Source organism: Podarcis bocagei (assembly GCF_964188305.1).
Source record: "Podarcis bocagei genome assembly, chromosome: 3".
In the NCBI taxonomy this organism is placed as follows: Eukaryota; Metazoa; Chordata; class Lepidosauria; order Squamata; family Lacertidae; genus Podarcis; species Podarcis bocagei.
This window is the reverse complement of record NC_138127.1, coordinates 23,645,828-23,656,417: the sequence shown is the minus strand read 5'-3', so window position 1 is coordinate 23,656,417 and position 10,590 is coordinate 23,645,828.

The following is a 10,590-nucleotide window of genomic DNA, read 5'->3' as shown; positions in this document are numbered from 1 at the left end:
AATAAGGAATACTACTGACCCTAAGCTGCATCTTATTTTGGTTTACTTTTAAGCCTCTATATCACTGCATGATGTTTCCAGTAGCACTAATACTTAACAGGTTTCCATTTGAAAGATTTCTCAGGCTGAAAAATTCTGAAATAAAGCTCCTTGCAGCCTGACCCAGATGGCGAAGGATGAACACCTAAGCATCAACTTGAAGGCTGCTGTCTTTTAAAATATAGGTTCTAGTATCCTGTTTGTGCACCTGATACTCTAAAATAGTCAGCTTAGAATCTGGCTGGGGAATCTAAGGCCCATCAGATGTTGCCGGTCAATGCTCCTGGATGATGGGAGTTGTAGTCCATTAACATCTCGAGGCAGTAGCATCCAGTAGGGCAGGGTTGCTCACTTGATATCCCAATGCTGCAGGTTGCTGCCAGTTACCAAGAGGGAGATGGGCAAAGCAGAGGGGAGCTCAGCATGGTGTGGGCATGGGGGCAATCTGATGCTCATGACATTGTGCCCATGCTGCAATGCATTCCTCACTGCCTTGCTTCTCCCCGCCTCCATAAGTAGCAGTGATGTGAGGCATTCCAAAGCCAGCTGAGCAATGCCAGAATGTCCATGCTGACCACTACTCCCCATCTCCACTTTGGAGGGTTCATGTCTGCTCCTACTGCAGGAATTTTGCAGCACTGTGCCAAAATGATTTGATTTAAACCTCTGACCTGAGCAAATTAGGAATGGTTCAGAGCTTCTCTTTCTCTGCCGTAGAACTTACCATTTAATTTTTCACCATTATGTTCCATGCACTTAGATTCTCTTCCCATTTGTTTTTATATATATAGAAAAGAGCAAATTGGAAACCTTGTCAGTACACAGATAACGAGTTTTTCACTTGCTAGCCTTATTTGACAGCCTCACCATGTACATCTGCAAACCATTTGTTCTCTTTTTGCCTTGTTAGCGCAGAGAAAAGGTGCTGCAGCATCCTGGAGATTGACTGGTTTAGAGTGGCATGAGATCACATCGTTTAGTAAAGTCATTGAATTATAAGGCCACAGACATGGCTCTGTGTTAATAATTGCAGGTAAGTCTACTGAATCTCACCCCACCATTATAATGAGAAATCAGGTGGGGAGTGAGTAGATTCTGCAGCTTAAAGTTCAAAAATGTTTCCGCTGACTGCTTTGAAACTTGGCAGAGTAGGAGAGGTAAGTCTGAGAAAGGTCCATGCTGAATTGGCGGTAGAAAGGATAAGCAATGACTTATTTTGAGTGAGGCAAATGTTTGATGAATCCTCATGTGCATTTTTCTTCCGCAGTCCTTGCTGAGGTGGTTTTCCTGGAAATAGAAAAATGCAATCCGAAGTAGTCCAGTCCAGTCACAGGTTTCCTTTTTGCAAGAGCTAGACCATAGAAAGGAGTCTGTTTCTCCGCTTGATGATTTGACAAAATGAATTTATACCGTGTAACAGTAACTATTCTAAGTGGCCAAAACCTTCACATGCTCATTAGCACTTCTATTTTCATGTGTTATTTGCAAATTGCTAAAAGTACAAAAAATAATGTCCTGGTTTTAAACACATTAATCTAAGGCCTGTACGGGAGATTCATGTACGGAGCCAGAATTTCGATGTGTGGGCATCACCTTTCAGGATCTGATCCCATTTGATGGTGGTATGTGGAAAATAGAGCCCTTGCATGCTGTTGCCTGCTACATGATGTCATGCATGCACGAGGTGATCCAAGTCATGACTCAAATTGAAAAAGAACTTTCTGCAACATGACCCTATGCATGTTCATCTCCCACTGGAATCAATAGATATATTCACATGGAACTGACATAGGATTGCAACCCTCAGGCCTGGTCACCGATGTGGCTCTCTGGACCTCTTTTTCTGGTCCTTAAGTCTCTCCCCCCACCCCAGGCCACACCCTTTCTGGCCCTAGTCTCCACTGACAGGCAATACCCGGAAGGTTGACCATAAAGCAATGTGGACCTTGGGCTGAAAAGGGGCTCCTCAGTCCTGGTTTATAAGATAGTACCTTTAATTGTTAAAGGGTTTTAGGCTCCAGCCATCTGAATGGGAACATTGGCAACAACCACCAGCCATTCTCACAATTAAAAGCAGTATGTAACGTGACAGAAGGGACGAGATAGCTTTATTCTAAACAAAAGCAGTGAGAATAAACTCTGGGTACTGTACATGCAAGAAGAATCCCATTGTTTTAAATTAAGACTGTGCCAAACACACACACACACAGCCCCACGAAGTGGTCATAACAGAAAGCTGTCCTTTCCCACAGTTTCTCCTTGAGATAGCTTCATAGGTAGTAGTTAGTGGGTTTTGATGATTATTTTAAAGTTAAGTTGGATGAGATTTGCTGATTTATTGGACTCAGTTTAAAAGGAGAGGTCTGTTTGTTTACATACACAAATGATCAGGATGAATGGGAGAATCTGCTGCTTGTGGTTTGAGCTTTCAGCACCGCACCAAAAGTTCAGGAGGTTTTCAAGAAGGAGAAGGAGAAGGAGAAGGAGAAGGAGCAGGAGAAGGAGAAGGAGGAGGAGGAGGAGGAGGAGGAGGAGGAGGAGAAGGAGAAGGAGAAGGAGAAGTTAAGTATGCAATGTGGTTTGGAAGACCCTTGTGCCAACGTGGCAGCTTGTGTTGTCTAGACAGCCCAGCTAGAGCTGGCTTCACTTATGCTGTCCCTTCTGCCATGAGGACAGATTGGTGGCGGTGGCAGAGACAACATAGACTCAGTCCAAGGCTTATGCAGTTAGCACAGTTCAGGTGCACTGAAGAACCATGTCTAATCACCACAGAAAGCCTGTGTGAAAAATATTCTATGCTGCCTACTCAAACACTACCCTCTAATATTTGATGTGAAAGTCTCTTGATAGTTGAGATATGGCGTTTCCACTGTAGAGGCCATATTTATGCTGAAATCTGTTGCTGTTTGCTCATTCAACCAGTATTATCTATCCACTAGAAATTAGTAGAAATATCTCTACTAATCTATAGGTTGCAATTGCTGCCACAGTCTCAAACACACACACACACACACCCCACCACCAGCAGCACAGGAGGCTCTGTGTGCACAGTCTTGGCTGCTCAGTGCAAGCTCCATTGGACTGGAACAACTACTTTTTGGCAGTTGCATCCCGAATATATCAAAGGACAAGAGTTTGAACCTTGTCATGAAGTTTGCCTACCACCACCACCACCACTGAAACCCCTTTGTTCCCCTATACTGAAACCTGAAGTGGCACACACACTAGCTGTATTATCTGCTAGGAGCTGCCCAGCTAGCACTGCCCTATGACAGGACCTGTTCGGTCGTGGTTCCTTATTAGTGGAATGCCCTCTGTAGCACATTTCTTCCTCTTGATTAACATTCAGGAGGAATTTTAAAACATTTGTGTCTCCACCCAGGCGTTTGATGGCTCAATGATAACTGTTCTAGGCAGCCTTGAAACTATTAGTTGTTTGCTACTGTGGGAGAAAGGGAGGGAGATAAAATTAATAAGTTAAATAAATAATAAAATGTTAGTCTTTTGACCGTCTTGCCTTGTTGCAGGTTGCTTGTGCTAATGGTCAACTGTCCGCCAATAGGAAAGCAGCTCTTGCTCCTCAGTCAACACAGTAATCTTCTATGTCTCTGAAAGGGCCTCCGGGTTTTGCACTCCTGAGACCAGTTTACAGTCATTCAGGACTAGGCCATACTATGGATACTTCCTAAAGCGTGTGTGACACTCTTAACTGGCTGTCCTGAACAGGTTGCTTTTAGAAAAAGGGTTTCCATAGCAACTTTGACACATAAGGGCCCATTATTTCCGTAGTGTCATTTTTAAGACTCGGATGCTGTTGCCATAACAGCAAATGCAGCATAAACATCTTTTATTGAAGTTCAGAACAGATATTGCAAAGACAGAAACCTACGACGTTTCCATTACATGCAAGTATCTGGGGGGAAACACAACAAGTGATAAAGACCTGCCAAAAAGGAGTCTGACAAAAATCTAAATTAGGCAAGAGCTTAACGTACCTCAGTCTATTTTTCTTCATCAAGATGGTCATGCATGGAACCTAGCAAATGTTTTACTGTTGACTTGAGATGTGGAGATACTTTCGGTCAAAACACAGAACTGTAGGGGTGAATGTACGTCTTTGAAAATCAGTGTGAAACAGAATCTCTGCGACTTTAATAGATATGTAAAGGGGGGTCATAGCTCTGGTCATAGCATGTGTTTTAATAAATTGAGCTACTGTAGTGTGTCTAGGACTACATAATGAATTTATGCCTGAGAGGAAATTTGACCAAGGGACCTTAGGGCTAACACTCACTATAGCTATGTGCCCGAGGATGTCACTGGGACAAATCTCACCTCAGTCATGAATTCATTATGTTGTGTTTGGCAAGCCACCATTCTCCAGCTTCAACCTCCATCTTCAACACAGAGAAAATTATTCTGAATCGCTTTCCAGATCAGTTGTACAGGTTACTGTAATAATACGTATATTGTGAAATGTTCTGTAATTTCATAACAATTAAATAAATTCTATTAAGGGTAGAAAATAGGATTTTAGCTGGTGTAGTTTTTCTGCTGTCATTGAGAGAGAATCTGCATATGAGAATTCTAATATTCATATACATTATTATTATTAATTTTGCTAACCATTTTGTTAACTGCAGTGCACAGAAGTGGAAGATGCTTTAGTGTTTGGATTGCAAATTGTGCTATTGCCATGTGTGAAATATAGTGGAGGCTGAAAGGGTGATACATTACCTAGGCATGGATTGAAGAGGTTTTTCTTTTATCCCTCTGCTTTCCCAGGGAAAACCCACTGCTTTCTACTGAATAAGAGCAAACACCAATCTGCAGAAAACCTGACTGATGTTTGCTGTGATTCGGCAGTAAACAGTAGGTTTTCCTGAGGAAAGCTGTGGGACAAAAGGAAATAAGCCTCTCTCATCCGTGCCTAGAATTCATGAACCAAATGGAAGTACGGGTGAAACCCCATACCACTTCCACCCATCCCTGCCACCACAGTTTTGCATAGCTGGGCAGATAAGGTGAGTTGTCAGTATACAGAAAGTAGCTGCCTAGAGAAGTGGAAGTACATTGTCTCAGAGTTCAGCACAGCAGTATTGCTTAGTAAACAAACAAACAAACAAACAAACAAGCAGTCAACTTCTCTTCTTCTTCCTCTTAGGTGCATAAAGATATCAAGGAGGAGCAAAAAACATTTAGTATGCTCAAAGGTGAGCATATGCTGACGGAGGTGAGCAACTGTGTTTTACGGCATTTGGAAAGTTAATAAATGGAAAACCAAACTGATTTGATTGTGGTCCCCCCAACCCCCGTTCATAGGTCACCCTCAATTTTTGCACTCTCTGATACCATAGATCTAATGTCACCAAATAGGGACGCGGGTGGCGCTGTGGTCGGCAGTTCGAATCCCCGCGGCGGGGTGCGCTCCCGCTGCTCGGTCCCAGCGCCTGCCAACCTAGCAGTTCGAAAGCACCCCCGGGTGTAAGTAGATAAATAGGGACCGCTTAACAGCGGGAAGGTAAACGGCGTTCCGTGTGCTGCGCTGGCTCGCCAGATGCAGCTTTGTCACGCTGGCCACGTGACCCGGAAGTGTCTCCGGACAGCGCTGGCTCCCGGCCTATAGAGTGAGATGAGCGCACAACCCTAGAGTCTGGCAAGACTGGCCCGTACGGGCTGGGGTACCTTTACCTTTACTTTAATGTCACCAAATTAAACTCCTCCCATTTGCAAGTTACTGTATAATAGTTCTTGCTGCTCCCAGTAGGTGATTCAGCAATTACTTGTGTTTCAGTTCTAAATCTAAACCTATGATGTAAAAGTTCAGCAGTGCTAACTGCAAGGAGGCTTGAACCCATTGCCCGGTGAGGCAGCTAAGATCTTGAAACACTCTCACCCAAAACGTTTGCACACAAGAGTGTTCCCACCACATGGGTACATAAGTACCAACAAACTGGCATCCTCTCCAACATATAGGAGATGTTTTAGGACACATAAGGGGCAACTTTCGTGGGGTGAGGTACCATTTGTGCAATAGTTTTTAAGTTAGCTCTCTAGCACCAACAGATAAAGTTATATTGGGATGTGGATTCCATCTCCACCCTACAATATCTAATTCATTGTCCCGTATGGCTTGTAAAAAGTCCCTGGAGCCCATTGCCTATTGCTGAGTTCAGAATCTCTTTAAAAATAATGTAGGTTAAGCCCCTCATAACCCAAGAACAGTCCAATACCACCTTTTCAAATGGCATAGTTTCCTAGTGGCAAGCTATTGTGCAGCCTGTTCTGAAAGCACAGAATTGAATTGTGTCAAACACAACCGAGGGCAAATCAGACCCAGTTTTTCCTCACATAGCTTCAAGAGAGAATAGCCTATTCAATTTATAGAAATCTATGTGTCTATAAAGTAAAGGTAAAGGGGCCCCTGACCATTAGGTCCAGTTGTGACCGACTCTGGGGTTGCGGCGCTCAACTCGCTTTATTGGCCGAGGGAGCCGGCTTACAGCTTCCAGGTCATGTGGCCAGCATGACAAAGCCACTTCTGGCGAACCAGAGCAGCACACGGAAATGCCGTTTACCTTCCCGCTGGAGTGGTACCTATTTATCTACTTGCACTTCGACGTCTTTCGAACTGCTAGGTTGGCAGGAGCAGGGACCAAGCGATGGAAGCTCACCCCATCGTGGGGATTCGAACCACCGACCTTCTGATTGGCAAGTCCTAGGCTCTGTGGTTTAACCCACAGCGCCACCCGTGTCCCTTATGAGTCTATAGAATCCTACAAAACAGGAGTTGTATACAAACATGCATGGCCTAGGTTTATTGAGTCCTTTCATCACCTGCAATGGAACTGTGCTTCTTGAGAAATACAAAGACTAGTCTGGTTGACAGATACCTTGGGACTGCCATTTGGGGACTTGCTGGAGGGATTTTTCTTACATGATCCCAGGAGACTTGATCTGGAAAGAAGCAGGGAGGCCAGAAGCTTTACCATATTATGCTGGCCTGTGGCTGACTGTGGCATTTCTTATTTATCAATGTATGGAAGAATATAAATGATGTTCTGTTCATATTTACACCGTTGTTTTTCTTGCATTATTTAAGTTTGCTGTTTTATAAATAAGGCTTTGGGGGGAGGAGGAAGCTTTAACACTAATTGAAAATTATAGTGCAATTCAGCCAAGCACAGACTTGAATTGAGTGTCTTCACAGTTTCTTAAAAACAAAAAACTCAACTGGTAGTCATGAGCCCTTTTCCTAATTTCCTCCATTCTAATAGCTTTCATTGCTGGGCCCCAAAAGCAGGGTCTCTGATCCTGATCTTAATGCCTAGTCAGGCTCACACAAATATTTATGATCCTTTAGATAGCGTGACCATATACACATTGCCAAAAAGAGTAGTTGCATTACCAAAGTTTGGGGGGTGTTTAAAAGGTGGCACTGTTCAGCATAAAATTTGCACAAAAACTGCATATTTTAAAAACCTATTATTATAATTTAAACAGAAAAACAATACACAGCACCGCAGTGAAGAAGGCTCAGTCTGATATTCAGGTGCAAAGTGCTAATGAGAAACTTCAAAGCCCCTGATCTCCCTTCTTAGAGCTCTTTATCTTTGGACTGGTCAGCCCATCACACAGAGGACTGTCCTCTGACAGCCCTTCATAATAGAGGACGGTCCTCTGTAAAGTAGGATGCATGGTCATTCTGCCTTCAGATAACATGGTCCCAAACCACTTAGGGCTTCAAGGACCCAAACCAGTACCTTAAATTGGGTCTGGAAATGAATAGCGAAATAGGCGTAATATTATCTGAGTGGCCAGCTCTAACTGAAAGGAACCTGAAAGTCATGTAGCCCAGCCACAGTATTAAAGCACAGATTTATAATACTGCAAGATTCCCATGTTACTGTAGTACAGACTTCACCAAGTTGTCAGGGGCTAGTGAAACAAAACATTTGGAGGGCACCAGGTCAAGGAAGGCTGTTGGATATTGGTACTGCCTCTTTGAAAGTAGGTCCCAAAGGTTGGACTCCCCCCCACCCCCCACATGATCCTCTGCTCTCTACAGATAGATCTTTAACTGGAGCCATTGTTACATTGCTGCTCCTGATGAAACAAGGAGAGCGGGTTGGGAGCCTGAAGTCTTGGTTTTGTCCTTGTCTCATTTTGTTACCCACCCCTAACGATAATTATAGTCCAGGAGTTTGAATAGTCATAATCATAATGCAAAACATGGGAAAGAGCTTCAACATCGAGGCCACAAACTAGAGAGTTAAGTAAGTATAAATCAGATTGCAACCCACAAGGAACCACTAATGGGAAGGGAATGACATTGGGGAAAGTAGGAAGAAAATGTTGTTTGCAAATGACTGTTCTCTTGTTCCTAGACACACATTCAGGTCTTAACATCTCTAAAGTTTGGGTTGAAGGTAGCAACTTAGGGCAGGAATGGGGAACCGGATATGGTCAGAGGGATGGATCCAGAAGTACCCAATGTGCTGTGGGCCACTTTGACAGGAGACCCCCATTTGTCAATTGCCTGACATTGTAGGATGTCAGATGTTTCAAACTTCAACTCATGGCATCCAAGAAAGAACGAAGAGTGCACTCTAATTGTCTTATGGCATGACAGTTAGAGTGATGGTGGGCAGGGCTTTATCAAAACAGCCTAGTGGACCAAATGGGAAGGCTGGTGGGCTTAATGGGGCCCATGGGCTGGAGGCTGCCCACTGCTGACTTAGGGGAACCAGATGCAAAGGGTGGTAGGACTTCTGTTCCTTTAATAGTTACATAGACTGTTAAAGTTTCAGGGGCCGTGTCCTCCTTTACATCTGGTCACTCTGTGGGCACTGAGTCATTTTGCATCCCTTCCTCCTTCTAGCTATCAGGAGTACTTGGTTTTCTGCAGCTGCCAGCATGCACTCCAGAAATTCTCCGACAATTGCCAAGCGTCTGTAAAATTCCAGCCTCAGCAAAATCTGTTTGGCCATATATATCAGAACTGCAACCATCAAAGAAGAAGACAGACCCAGTCAGGAAAATGAAACACGAAAGCTAAATCAACACTGAAGCTTAACACTGTGCAGTATGCAAATTCTTGCAACAGAAGAACAAAACGATGAAGCAAAGAATGAATCATGGGAGCAGGTGTGATTAAATCACAGAAGACTTCACATCAGTCTAGGTGCGTTTCTGGAGTACACATGTTTCCCAGAATGACATAGGCAAGAATCTAGGACAAGTGAAGTATGGAGACGCTCCGGATTTAACACATCAAAGCTATGAACACAAAGTTCTAAAGAAAACATATAATTGAGTTATAAGAAATTCAGTGTTGGAATTTCATCCATGGGAGGGCATGCAAAACACACATGTTAGCAGTAGCTGTAACTTTGTGAGCAGTAAAGCGTGGGAGCCTGGATCAACCTTTATGCCAAGAATGCTATAATATGTGACTCTGACCAAATTACGTCTCCTTGATGAGACTGAAATGCTTCTCACCAGTTGCTCATATGATAGCTGGGAAAGCAGAGACTCCTTCATCCATCTCTCCCTCTCTCTCTGAACTGTTGCCATTGCAACGAACACTTCTGTTTTAATTTTTAAAACTAGCTTGTTTTCATTATTATTAAATCTCACTTATTTCCACCTTTCAGCTTCCTCACCAATTGTGCAGTGTGCTCCCCTCTACAGATGTGACTCCCTGTTATGGAATTGCAGGGGGAACAGGGGGATCGTGGTCCCAGAGAGGTCATCTGTATATTCTACTATTGAACTATATTTGCTTGTTCCACCAGTGCCATTTAAAAGAACAACGAACCAGGATGCATTATCTGTAGACTGAATTTCTAATCGCCCCCCCCCCCAATAAAGCTATGGAATTTCAGCCATTCATTATTTTAGTTTGCTTTCATTCCTAGCACATCAGTATATTCATTTTCATTCCAGACTGGTAATTTACACACCTACCAGTACAAATAAGCAAAACATACTACAATGCAGGAGTGTGCATATGAACTATTCCTACAAACAGTAATGGTTGGACAGATCACATTCAGATGGTCAGAGAGCAGCTTAAGTGGCCTAAGGAGGTGCTTTTTTAATTATTTTTTTATTCAAAATTAAAACAAAACATAATATCCAGAAACATATCATCCTTATTTTCCCCTTTTTTTCCTCCCCCCTCCCCCCACAGAACCCCCCACCCCCGACTTCCCTCAGTTCCAGTCTTTGATTTCTCTAAAAATGCTGTTTTCTGCATGTTACACGATTGTATAGATCCTCAAACTATTTCAGTAATAATTATCAATAAAAAGTTTGTGAATGTTTATTCAAAACCAACCAAGGAGTCCAGTTCGCTTTGTTGTGTCAAGGAGGTGCTTTTATTAGCCGAACTACCTGCACTAAGCTAGTTTTAATGAGTTCTCCAAAGATTTCATCTCTAGTAAGAAGTCTTACCGATTTTAGGATATGACTCTTATCTGCAATGAGGCTTCCACTTGTCTCAATACTTGTCTAGCTTACGGACTGATCTTTCCAGTCGATTTCCAA